Source organism: Antedon mediterranea, chromosome 3 (assembly GCF_964355755.1).
Source record: "Antedon mediterranea chromosome 3, ecAntMedi1.1, whole genome shotgun sequence".
In the NCBI taxonomy this organism is placed as follows: domain Eukaryota; kingdom Metazoa; phylum Echinodermata; class Crinoidea; order Comatulida; family Antedonidae; genus Antedon; species Antedon mediterranea.
This window is the reverse complement of record NC_092672.1, coordinates 12,069,292-12,083,875: the sequence shown is the minus strand read 5'-3', so window position 1 is coordinate 12,083,875 and position 14,584 is coordinate 12,069,292.

The following is a 14,584-nucleotide window of genomic DNA, read 5'->3' as shown; positions in this document are numbered from 1 at the left end:
ACTACTTAGTTTAATGTCTTGCCTAGCTGTCGATTAGCCTCGACTCGACACATTTTGTGTGAAGAAGAGTGCGCGAAGGCAATCACGTGAATTGACTTAGAATCCTAGGCCTACTGTGGAAAGTATTGTATCGCAGTTGTGACGTGTAATCACTTCTTGTTGCTATACGCTTGGGTGCACACGGAACAACAAATTTAACTGATGAATTATTCATGTTTATTCTGTGACGTTTCATGAGGGGTCCCCAACTTATGTACGAAAAAAAAAATCGCTGGCGGCCCCTGGCCCCCAGCCTAGTGATGCTCGCTTCGCTCGCATAGCCCCCTCGCCGGGGAATGTAGCCCCCGCGTCGGGAAGATCCTGGCGCCACCCCTGATCAGTGGCAGGATCTCAATGAGATACAACAAAAAAAAAAGCGAAAAGCTAAATCAAAACAATAAAGTAAAACAGCCAGAAAATTAGCAGAACTTTCCGGCAACACTAGCCCTTCAACAGTGCAAGTGAAGAAATTTGGATAACGTCATAGCATAAGAACTGGCAAGTGCTGCCTGGGTGGACAGGAATAAAAGAAATACAACAAAGGGAGATAGGGGGGTGGTGCGTGGCGTGGCGTGGAAACTGAATAAGAGTAGAAAACAAAGAAGGTAGCTTGGTAGAGATATAAACAATGTTGGAATGAAATTTAAAAACAGCTTAAATGGTGGTTAATATTAAATGTTGGTAGTCAATGGAATAATTTTAACTGTTTTTTAGGTCATAGGGCGACCGCTTGAAAAAAGGTCTTTAGGGAGACCGGCGTAAATTTTTAATTAACGACGGAAAAGAAATTGTTATTTATTTCATAATATGAACATAAATTTTCCAGTTGAAACCAATTTGGACCGATATAAAGATATAAATATTTAGAGATATTACTGGTCACCTAATGTCATAATTGAATTATTTAGCAACTATTGGGCTACCGTATTCATTAAGTGTAGGCAACATACGTAATTATCTACTATTAAGGTATTAAGGTATACGTAAGTCAGCAGTTGGAAAGCAAAATAAATGTTACTATGGGGAATGCATTATGGGTAGGGTCAGCCTGCGTGCGCATGCACAACATATGTATGGAACGCCGCGAGTGCATGCTCAACATATGTATGGAACGCCGCGAGTGCCTTCAACATTAGAATTGCCATATTCTAGGCAACCTTTTGCATTCTGTGCGCATTATTTCCCTCTATAGTATTCGTTACTTACAATTTCACCTGCAATTCCATTATTATTCCTAGTGTACTGTTTTTAGTGCAACAACGGATTACAAGATACAAGCATAAAAATGGTTTCATGAATTTATTTCTTTTAGTCATTTAATCAAAGGATTTATTTTTCAATCCATACATATAAAACCATCTTTAGTTATCAGTTTTTAGATTCTTAATCAAAATCAATGTTCAAATAGCATTATAGGTGTACAGGATATAACAACCAAGTAAGAGCCTAATGGTAATTTTATTAATTACTTTCAATTACATAGGCAAACAAATGTACATTTTTATTATTTTGTTTAGTAATAATAATACAGAAAATAATCATATCAATACTGATTTTATTTGAATTTACTCCATCAGAATATGAAAGCAAGGAATAGGCCAAAAACGATTAGGTTCCTGTATGATAAAAAATGAAACATTTCAAAAACTATCTAAGTTCATTAGTTTTTAAACATTTAATTTAAAGATTCATAATCACCAACAACAGTTCACTCTCTAGACCTTTGAAATTGACTCAAACTTTATTATTGTTTATTAATGCCCTAATGCAAATTACGAAATTGTATGTTGTGTGTATGATCAACTTTGCCTGAAGATAGGCCTATGTATGCCCTTATTTAACATAGCCCTATTATAATTGATAAATACTTCTTGCACAATAAGAGAATTTTTAAAAATTAACACAAAAACCAAATTCAGAAACGTCAACATTGACCTAACATTTGAAACAAGATCAATTGGTGTGGTGCTGCATTTGTACAATAATAGGCCATAGTGAAAGGAAAAGAACCAATATAATTTGACATAAGAAGCTGGGGTTTTTTGGCATACCACTGAACGCAATGGTATACATTTTCATGGTTAGAAGTACTGGATAACAGAACATGTACACAATATTTGAAGCAATAGAAAATCTCACGTGGCAATGACCCGTTTGACCATGTAGTAGTGTCATCATATTATAGGAGGCAAATGATGACATTACCTCACTGTCCATTGATCACATGGCTGCCATTTGGTATACATTCGAGCTGTATTTGGAAATATTACATTGTTATTAGGGTCATTTTCAAGTAAAAATAGAATGATGATATAGATGTAACATAGTCAAATAATTCTTTTAAAGATGTATTGTCCTCCAAAACTCCAAAAATAAAGATTAATAAAATCAGACTTTGAATAGATTATTTTGTAGTTGTAGTAGAAGTAGTAGAAAAAAAAACCATAACAATTAATGGTTTCACTTATAAAATGGCAAAATATATGGTTTAATTCAACCAAAAACCAATTAGCTTACAGCCAATTTGACTCTTTTTTGCTTTAAATTACAGTTTTTACGTAAATACATTTTCTTTTCGATCCAATTTTTGGTCAAAGTGGATAACTATTAGGTGAAATTAAAATGGCATATTCAACACAAATTTTTAATAATTATTTTTTTCAGGGGGAAAATACATCTTTAAAGATTAACATTGCTGAATGTAAATAGGGCGAGTTTGGAGTTCCAAGTAGTTACAGCTCACTCATCCTCTAATTTAGACTTGGTGTCACGTACGCTACATCTAGCTTAAACTGCATTATTTAGATATTGCCACCCAGGATGGTTTATTTTTTATTCATTTCAATAATAGAATACATTTGGTCCGGGGATAAACCAGCTGCCAAAAAAAGGTACGTTTAATAGAGCAAGCTAAGATGAGAGATTAAAACAAAATCAATGAAGCCGTGAAAATGATTGAAACTCGAAACATCACATAACTGAATTAATTAATGTAAGCAGCTGCTTATGTCCGGGAAATGTTGTATCAAAATTCAAGGTCACTCCCAATATCCCGTTCTTACATTTTTGTTTCTTACTGTCACAGTCACTATCCTCTTCCTAAAAAAGTAAATAATAATAGTAAAACAATAATAACTAGAAAGCCACTCCAAGCGTGCATACCTCCGCCTAAAAATTCTCCTACATAAGATTTCTCCCTGAATATATATATATATATATATATGTCGGACTAACCGAAAACACGTTTAAATGCAGATATAACGCACACAATAGTTCATTCCGTAATGTTAAATACAAAAACAGCACAACGCTTAGCCAGTACATCTGGAAGCTAAAAGATGATAACATAAAGTATAACATTAAATGGCGAATAATAAAGAAGTGTAAACCATATTCCAATGTTAACAAACGGTGTAATCTATGCTTACAAGAGAAGTATTATATTATATGCAAGCCTGAAACCAGCTCACTTAATCATAGGAACGAATTAGTCAGTACATGTAGACATAGGAGAAAGTTTGTACTAAAGTATCAGTAATTTAGATAATAAGAATTTGGTTAACAATAGACTGTCCAGGAAATAGAGATGTGTTGTACTTGCTAATTAGCATACTATTGTTCACATAAACAGTTTGCCTTAAGACTTCATTATAGCTTTTTGTATTCACTTGTGACTATCATTCAGAGCCAAGCACATGAAGATTGAGTTCATACTCATGAAACAGCCTGTAGTGCAATAAAATGTTCAGTTGGTAATTTACTAGCGTCTTTCATTTATATATATATATATATATATATATATAAATCCAAAGGCAAATTACTGAGAAAAATGACAATGCTGTGGGTATCAGTGGCTGGATCTCAATGGAGATACAAAAATAAAAAGCGAAAAGCTAAATCAAAACGATAAAGTAAACAGCCAGAAAAGTTAGCAGAGCTTTCGGGCAACACTAGCCCTTCATCAGTGCAAGTGAAGGAATTTGGATAACGTCATAGTATAAAGCTGGCAAGTGCTGCCTGGGTAGACATGAATAAAAGAAATATAACAAAGGGAGCCAGGGTGGAGTCTGAATAAGAGTGGAAAAGAAAGAAGGTAGCTTGGTAGAGATATAAACAATTTTGGAATGAGACTAAAAAACAGCTTAAATGGTGGTTAATATTGAAACTTAAATTTTGGTAGTCAATGGAATAATTTTACCGATCTGGGAGTATGTTCCTAATGTTAAGTCCAAAAGGTTTTGTTGTTTTAAGTAGTAATTCCCAGTGGTTTTCTTTGTCTTTGCGAGTTTTGTCGCTCCATTTGACATCGTGGTCTATTGCAATAACTCTGAAATTTGCAATCGAGTGACCAGCTGAATTAAAATGTTCAGCTACAGGTTGATCAAGCTTTAATGTTTTGATAGCTGATCTATGTTGTGTCATTCTCATACGGAGAGTGTTTTTTGTTTCTCCGACGTACTGTTTGCCACAAATATTACAGTATATGAGATAAATGACGTTTTTGGTTAGACAATTAATTGATTGTCTTATCCGAAAAATGCGGCCAGTTTGGTTACTCTCAAATTTTTCAGTAGAATCAACCAATGAACAAGTTTTGCAAGAATTGCCGCAAAGGTGACTGCCCGAATTTTGGCTGTCATGAGAGTTAATTTCACTCTTAAATTTGGATCTGACTAATATATCACGAAGGTTGGGAGGTCTACGAAGTGCAATAATGGGTGGTTCCGGAAAAACAGTCCTGAGACGTTCTGTGGACTGTAGAATGGGCATATGTTTCTCAATAATTTATTTTATTTTATTTTATGTCTTTAGGCACTGTGGCCAAGGATTACCAATAGTGACAAAAAAATAGCCCGTAATGGAGGCAACCTAGGGTTGGTTGTGACCAATGGCACTCTGGTCGATTTTTTTGGCTGACGTGGTTTGTACGTCAGTGTTTGACATCGAGGAATATCTTTTGCTTTCTTTATAGCAGTTTCGATGTATTCCTTCTTGTAATTTCTATTCCGGAGATGTCCGGTTAGTTCTTCGGTACGATTCTGAAAATCTAAATCTGAAGAACAGATACGTCTGATACGTAGTGCTTGACTGTACGGTATGTTTTTAGTACAGTGTCGGGGGTGACAACTGCTAGGGAGCAGGTACATATTTTTATCCGTGGGTTTACGGAATAGGTCAGTTTTGAGTGTACCATTTTCTATGGTCACTATAGTGTCCAAAAAATCAACGCTACTAGTGGATTTGGTAGCTGTAAATTTGATAGTTGGGTGGGCTGAATTAATATTGAGAAGAAAAGATTCCAAATTATCTTCACCATGGGTCCAGATCATGAAGATGTCGTCAATGTATCTAAACCAAACAAGTGGTTTATTTGGTTGGAGGGACAGAAAATTGGCCTCAAATTGTCCCATAAATAAATTTGCAAAAGATGGCGCCATTTTTGTGCCCATCGCTGTGCCATGAATTTGAAGGTAATGGTCATTTCCAAAAATAAAATTGTTGTTGGTTAAAATCAACATGACCAGTTCTCGCAAATGAGCTTTAGTAGGCGTTTTGCCTGGAATTTGTATGTAATTTAAAATACATGCGTCGGCTCCTTCTTCGTGAGGGATATTAGTATACAATGATGAAACATCTAATGTAGCCAGAACAGAATTATTAGGTAAATTTTGAATTTGGTTAATTTTGCGGATAAATTCCGTGGAGTCCTGAATGTATGAAGGGAGATCAATCACATATGGTCTTAGTAAATCATCCACATATTCAGAAATTTTCTCTGTAGCAGTGCCATTGCCCGAAATAATGGGTCTACCAGGATTGCCTGCTTTATGGATTTTAGGTAGGAAATACAATCTGCCTGGAACTGGATTGACCTGTGCCAAATGAGGTCCAATCTTAGGATCGATGGAGTGTTTTTTTACCATCACAGAAACAGATTTGGCCACTTTATCCGCAATTTCTGGGGTGGGATCCGTTGTAAGTTTACGATAATGAAGAGGATTGTTTAGCTGTCTTAAGGACTCCTCTTCATAAAATTTGATGTCCATGGCACCAGTGGCAGAACCTTTATCAGCTGGTTTAATGATAATATCATTACGCTGACGCAATTTGGCAATGGCCTGCCTCTCTTGTTTTGAGAGATTGTCACGTTTATCTGGACTCGGGACGTAGTTTTGTACATCCTCCTCAATAGCCTGAATAAATGTTTCTAAAGCTGGACAACGATTTTTAGGTGGATTCCAGAAACTTTTTGGTTTAAATTTGTTAGCGTTGCCTTCGTTTTGCGTGGTGCTGCTGTCTGAATCAGCAAAATGTTCACGTAATCGTAATCTTCTGGAGAAAGACTCCATATCCAAAGATAGTTGTTGTGCGCCGACCTGCCTTGGTTTTGGGCAGAATTTAAGTCCTCGGGAAAGAAGTTTTTTCTCTCCTTCAGAAAGTCGGCAATTAATTTCAACAACTGAATCAGAGGTGTTGCTCCGATTCTTGTTATAAGTCCGAACGAACCTTCTGCAGGGTTTCCTAAAAGCCCTAAAATCATCCGAAGGTAGAGTCATTTGTGTTGAAATGACCAAATCTGCAGGTAGACCAAATTTGTGATATCCCCTTCGGGCCATTGCCGTTGATTGCTTACGGCAATCATTGGCGATAATCCTGAGTTTGTTTTGAAACTCGGATGCAGGAAGTTCTCTTTTCAACTTCTTAGTTCTAGAGTGAATTTCAACGTCAAACTCAGTGAGGATTTTGCGGCAATTGCCAATTTGGATCTCATTGAGTTGACAAGCATTTTTGTGAAGGACAGCGTTCCAACGAGAACGCATGTCATCATCTGCAAATCGAATACCAGATACCCTTTAGGGGCCGAATGTTTAGAACGATGTAAAATAAAAGTATGTAAATGGTGACAATACCTGACACGTTTCTCGGACAGGCGACGTAATTTGGTAAAGTTATCCAAAGTACCCTCCATAATTACAGCAAAATCAGATCAAAATTGATACAAACAGTAGAAAATATATATAAATCCAAAGGCAAATTACTGAGAAAAATGACAATGCTGTGGGTATCAGTGGCTGGATCTCAATGGAGATACAAAAATAAAAAGCGAAAAGCTAAATCAAAACGATAAAGTATATACCAGTTGTATATATATATATACAACTAAAAAAAACGGAACTTTCACCAATGAGCTATGCTCGACGCGATTATGAGATCATGTTCCGAGTATGAGCACTGTTTCTATATTTTACAGTATGATTTATATATAATTTACACAGTGCTACGCAACATCATTGATTTATATATATATATATATATATATATATATATATAAATCATACTGTAAATTATAGAAACAGTGCTCATATTCGGAACATGATCTCATAATCGCGTCGAGCATAGCTCATTGGCGAAAGTTCCGTATTTTTTAGTTGTATGAAAAAATGTCTCTGGCTGGATTCGAACCTGCAACCTCTCGCTTACAGGGCGAGTATCATACCACTAGACCACAGAGCCATGTATGGTATTATCACAGATTTTCACCCACCAGATACATTCTCTCATACAACAAACGCCCTCACAATCAGTGGAGGCTTAACAAGTCAGAATAAATTCCAACTTTAATTCGCAACGGTTTTTTTAAATAATATTGTGTATATGTAAATCAATGATGTTGCGTAGCACTGTGTAAATTATATATAAATCATACTGTAAATTATAGAAACAGTGCTCATATTCGGAACATGATCTCATAATCGCGTCGAGCATAGCTCATTGGCGAAAGTTCCGTATTTTTTAGTTGTATGAAAAAATGTCTCTGGCTGGATTCGAACCTGCAACCTCTCGCTTACAGGGCGAGTATCATACCACTAGACCACAGAGCCATGTATGGTATTATCACAGATTTTCACCCACCAGATACATTCTCTCATACAACAAACGCCCTCACAATCAGTGGAGGCTTAACAAGTCAGAATAAATTCCAACTTTAATTCGCAACGGTTTTTTTAAATAATATTGTGTATATGTAAATCAATGATGTTGCGTAGCACTGTGTAAATTATATATAAATCATACTGTAAATTATAGAAACAGTGCTCATATTCGGAACATGATCTCATAATCGCGTCGAGCATAGCTCATTGGCGAAAGTTCCGTATTTTTTAGTTGTATGAAAAAATGTCTCTGGCTGGATTCGCCCTGTAAGCGAGAGGTTGCATATTTCTTATCCCTGTTGACGATAATGAAATACTCAACACAGTCAAATATTTCATGAATAATAAGGCTCCAGGTTTTGACGATATTAGTACTAATATAGTTAAGCAAACATGTAGCCTTATCTCTCACCCACTTTGCTATATTTTTAACCTGTCTATGTCTAAAGGAGTGTTTCCAAACAAATTAAAACTTGCAAAAGTAACCCCCATCTATAAATCTGGAGTCAAGTCTGATGTTAGCAATTATCGTCCCATCTCCATTCTGTCAATTTTCTCCAAAATGTTTGAACGCATCGTTTATGATCGGATATACAAATTTATTTTAAAACACAATATTCTTTCTGACCATCAATATGGCTTTCGAAAAGGATATGATACTTCAATGGCTCTTTTACAACTTACTAATAGTATTGTGGATGCATTTGAAAAAAAACATTTTGCTATTGGAACATTCATTGATCTCTCAAAAGCTTTTGATACTATCAATCATAACATTCTCTTATCTAAACTTTTCATTTATGGAATCCGTGGACCTGCACATGATCTATTTAAAAGTTATCTGTCAAATAGATTTCAATGTACTAAATATAGCAATGTTACCTCTCATTTTACACCAACATCATGTGGAGTCCCCGAAGGTTCACTGCTTGGCCCACTTTTATTTTCTTTATATATAAATGAAATTTGTTCATCCTCTAAATTATTTTCTTTCTGCTTCTATGCTGACGATACTACCCTCCTTTATACAAATCCAAATATTCAATCACTTTTTGCGGTTGTCAACCAGGAACTGACTAAAGTGTGTGAATATTTCCGAGCAAACAAACTTTCTGTAAACGTTAAGAAATGCTGTTCAATTTTGTTTCGAAACACTCGCAAACCTAAATCTTGATGATAGACATATTAAAATTAATGAACATATTGTTCCACTCGTTGAAAATACAAAATTTCTTGGTGTTACCATTGATCCAGGTCTCACTTGGAAGCAACATATGAAAGAAATTGAAAATAAAATATCCAAAAATACTGGTATCATTTTTAGACTGTCTTCTTTTCTTCCCAAAAACATTCTTCATACCTTGTATTGTACTCTTATTTTACCATATTTAAACTATTGCAATGTTGTTTGGTGCAACACGTATGAGTCCAACACTAGCAGATTATTTATCAAAAAGAAGAAAGTAGTTCGAATATCAGGTGCACCACCACTAGCTCACTCAGATCCCTTATTTTCCTCCCTAAACTTTTTAAAGTTGAAAGATCTTAACTATCATCAACAGTGTACTTTTCTCTAATCATCGATTAACTCCCTAAACCCACCTCAATTTACAAATTTATTCCAACCAAACGCATCTTTTCACAATTATAGAACTCGAACTGTACAGGATATGCATATCCCTCTTCATAAAAAAACTTCATTTCAATATAACATAAGATTTAGTGGACCTAAACTATGGAATAAACTAACTTCAAATATTAAAGTTGCTGTATCTAAGAAAAGCTTTTCATTTAAACTTAAAAGATATATCACATCCAAGTATTAATTTTTATTATATTACAGTTTATGATAATAATTTTAATGATGAGTAACAAGAAGACGAATCAATTCTTAATTTATACCAAAATTGTTTTTTTTAGTTATTGTACTTATTTAGTTTAACCCATGTTATGTAAATTTTTATATTGTTATTTATTTATTTTTTTTATTTATTTATTTTTTTTTCTTTGTCCGTATTGTTTTTATCTAAGCTTTGTTTAGGCATGTCTGTCACAAGCTTTTTGCTTTTTTGATCATGCCTTCTTCAATCATATTACCTTTCTTTACACCATTTTGTAGACTGTTTTATTTTGAAGAAAATAAATGTTACTTTGAACTTGAAGTGTGTAACACGAAAATACACGAGATAACAAAACAAGAAGAATGGAGTAAAATAATTAAACGAAGGAGACTAAAATGGTATGGACACATAATTAGATTATCGGATGATACCCCAAACAATGAAAGAAACTAACAGGAAAGTAAAACGACCCGTAGGAAGAACAAGAAATAACTGGATGAATCAAATAAAGAAAGACTTACAAGGACAAGTAGACACTAACGCAATAACAAACCATCCTGCCATAAACAGAAAAAAATGGAAACAAATTGTGGAAAGCGTAATGTCGGAAGACGGAAAAGGTTAACAACAATAATCCATCCAGGGTGATCCATCCATCCAGCAATTGCTCAAACCCTCAGAGGTTCACAAGACAAACATATTATACACAAGATGCTCTACATAAACAAAGTCTTATTACAAGTCTTTGGATGTCCTTAGAACAAATCCTGACATGTGACAGGACTTGAACTCAAGATCCTTGGAGTGGTAGCCAAGCATCATAACCACCAAGCCACAACTCCACTCCTATAAAAGTATATATATTTGTGTGTGTCTTAATGCCGTGCGTGATTTAGGCTAATTTCACTATAATTTCACTACACGCATGTGTATGCGAATTTGGTGTAATGTATGTAACCAGCCTTTCAACTAACAATAGTTTCAATTGACTAACAATAGAACAGGAACGCCAAAAACAAACGGATGAATTTAAAAAGAAATAGGTTTTTTAACTACTCGTATCATAAAACCTGTAAATTAAATCAAAGTATGTTTTAAAATTACAAATCACAAATTATAACTCTTATACAAACATGAAGTTTTTTGGACAATTAGTTCTCGAGAAAATGCAATTTCAGTTTACTTGTTACTTTAAGACTGCTTGATCAAGCTTTAATGTTTTAATAGCTAATCTTTGTCATTCTCATATGGAGCGTTTTTTGTTTGTTTCCCCAACATACTGTTTACCACAAATGTCACAGTATAAATAAATTGTGTTGCGTAGCACTGTGTAAATTATATATAAATCAATTTATGTTCTATGCCTGATGTATTTATATATATATATATATAAAAGTATCTCTTTGGAGATCCCGCTTCGTGAATAAAATGCTGAAAGATGAGGGCGTATCAATTTGATCTCTGGTGCACGTGCGTATAACTGAGGACTAGTGCTGTTCTGCCGTACCACGCCGAGAAAGAAAGAAAGAGTCGCTATCCAATCGAGTTTGAACAATACCATGAAAGCCCCAGTGGTCTAATGGTTGGGACATCTGCATATCAAGCAGGCGGTCCGAGTTAGAGTCTCAGTTGGGGCGACTTTTTCTCACTCTCACAGATTTTTCTCACTTTCACATAACATCGGCAGGGGTTCGAGGCTCACTCACTCCATGGTTCTGGTGGTAGAACGAGTCTTCTCGGATAAGGACTATAAACCGTAGGTCCAGTGTACACATCTAGCTCGTGTGCACTTTAAAGAACCTAGTACATCTTTCGAGACGAGTAGGGGGTTACCCCGGTGTATTAGTACATCACAGCCACTGATCACCAAGTGGGCCCTCTGGGAGAGCAGTTTTTGACTGAAGAGGTTACCCAGTATAAATATAAATTTCAATTCAATTCAATTCAATTTCCTCATCTTTATCGTTTCAAATTAATTAATTAAATTTCAGTATATCACCGGGCGGTTTAGAACTAATGTTCTTAGCCTGATGTGTTTGTATATATATATATATATATGCGTAGCACTGTGTAAATTATATATAAATCATACTGTAATTAATGTTCTATGCCTGATGTGTTTATATAGTCTTCTCGGATAAGGACTATAAACTGTAGGTCCAGTATACACATCTAGATCGTGTGCACTTTAAAGAATCTAGTACATCTTTCGAGACGAGTAGGGGGTTACCCCCGGTGTATTAGCACATCACAGCCACTGATCACCAACTGGGCCCTCTGGGAGACCAGTCTTTGACTGAAGAGGTTACCCAGTATAAATATAAATTTCAATTCAATTCAATTCAATTCAATAAAAGTATCTCTTTGGAGATCCCGCTTCGAGAATAAAATACTGAAAATGAGGGCGTATCAATTTGATTCTGGGACTAGTGCTGTATATCAAGGAGAAGGTTCCGGCTTCGAGTCTCGGTTGGAGAGACTTTTCTCATTCTTACATATTTCCTCATCTTTATCGTTTCAAATTAATTAATTTTAAATTTCAGTATATCACTGGGATCTTCCTGGAAAGTATTCCTGTTCCTAACTATAACCGGTGTCTTAACAAAAAATAAACAATAGCGCCATCTATAATGCAATTCGGGTTCCCTCTTTGAATATTCATGTACATTGGAGGAATTAGAAACTAATTTCTCCATGGAACCAATTCGGAGTCTGATGATCGCTTGTTGAAAAGGAAGACTAATCTAATTTAATTTTTTCAGGCTGGAGACACAGTGCTAAGTTCATATTTGAGCTCTTTCTATTGTAAGTTAGAAATAGTGAAGATTCTTTTAACACATGGTGCATCAGTAACATCAACAAACAAGGTAATTTATTTTATTTTCTAGTGTTGTGATTCAATAATAATAATTGTAATAATTTTCAATATAATTAACCGGTGATTTAGAATTTATTCTGTGCCTATTAATTTATATAAATGTTTATTGTATAGCGCCAAAATAGTCGATTATTATAATCATCCGGTTCAATGGCAAGGCAGATTCAACGCAAAATTGTTAAATGATGAAGTTTATTTAAATTCATTCATTTATTTCTCTTAATTCGGATAGTACATTCATATACAAACCAAAAAGAGAACAATATTTCACACCAGTAAATTAACAATAGCAATTTCCACAAAAACAACCTACAATATCCTAAAATATCAATTTGCACCAATCAATTTGCACCAATGCTGATTCAGGTTGGATTGTGGAAGTACGTTAACTATGGTTTTAATCAGACTATTGGCATAGAATGAAAGTCATTTATGTGGCAAAACAACGTAACTGTGGTCATTCCATGGCAAAACAACGTAACTTTGATTATTGTGTAGTAAAAACAGTAGTATTGAAACTCTTTTACAGAGGGCCGCGATCACTATTGATGCTGCCTACGAACTAGATTGGCTTAACAAAGATTGCATTTGTAGCTAGCCATTTGGATCTACTATTTGGGATTAGACTTACCTACATTATAATATTATGTTATAGCCCTACCTACTAGCCTGCTACTACAAGGCTAGGCACAAACAATGCAAACACGGCCGTCCTACTACGCTAAATGCTAGGCCTAGTCTAGTTCCACAGTACTGGGATACTCTACAGGCTAGATTAGGTAGGTCTAGCAACAAATAATAGCTTAGCCTAGTTTCAAGCTTGCCTGAACTTTCCGTAAATATATTTAATTCTTAGAATACATTTGATTACATTAAATTAGTATGTCTAATAGGCCTAGATTGTTTAATATATCTTTTACGTTAAAAGAAATAGTCGCCTATAAAAGGTGGTCCTTTAAAAGAGGCGGTCATTTAATAGAGGTGGCCACTTACGAGTGTTGGTCGGTGGTTGATTATGAAAAGCGGACCTTTAAGAGAGGTGTTTGCTTACCATGTATGGTCGTTTAGGAGAGGTGGTTGCTTACGAGATGGCCGTTTTTTAATGTTGGTCGCTTACGGGAGGTGGATAGATTGATTGATAAGTAAAGGCCTGTTTATACTACGACGATAACTATAACTATACACGATAGAAGTCAAAATGAATAGAACCGATCACACTAGGACGATAACTATACGATTATATCGTGTACGATAAAAGATAGTTTTACATACCGCTTGCATGAGCGATATTTTATTTGGACGCGAAAGATAAAAATATTTCAATCAATCAGAGAGCTTTATTTATGGCAAGCGCCAAAAAAAAAAAAATCAGACAGATATCATCGAGAGTCAATCGCGATGGAGTCATCTATGGGCCTAGACGAAACGTTAATCCTACTTGTACAAGGAAATGAGGTGCTGTACAACAAATCAGACGCGAATTACAAAAATGTAATTAAAAACGTACATTTAAGACAAAGAATGGGGGTCAAATGATACATCATTTAAAGGTCGGGAATTCAAAATTGACTCTACTTCTGTAAACACAGTAGTCAACACCTCTTCATTCACAGTCTGTTGGCCAAGAATACCATAAAGTATTCTTCTTACCGACCTAATTAGCCTTTCCCAGGCTCCACCGTAGTGACTCGCCAAGGGCGGATTGAAGTGCCACTCGCAACCTCTGTTGTGGAAGAAAGACTCAATCTTACCATCGTTCATGGGTCGAAGAGCTTGACGCAGCTCTTTTTCTCCTGCTTGGAAATTTGTTCCATTGTCACTAAAAACCTTCTCTGGTTCTCCTCGCCTCGCAACGAAGCGACGGAATGCGTTAAGGAAAGAATCTGTATCTA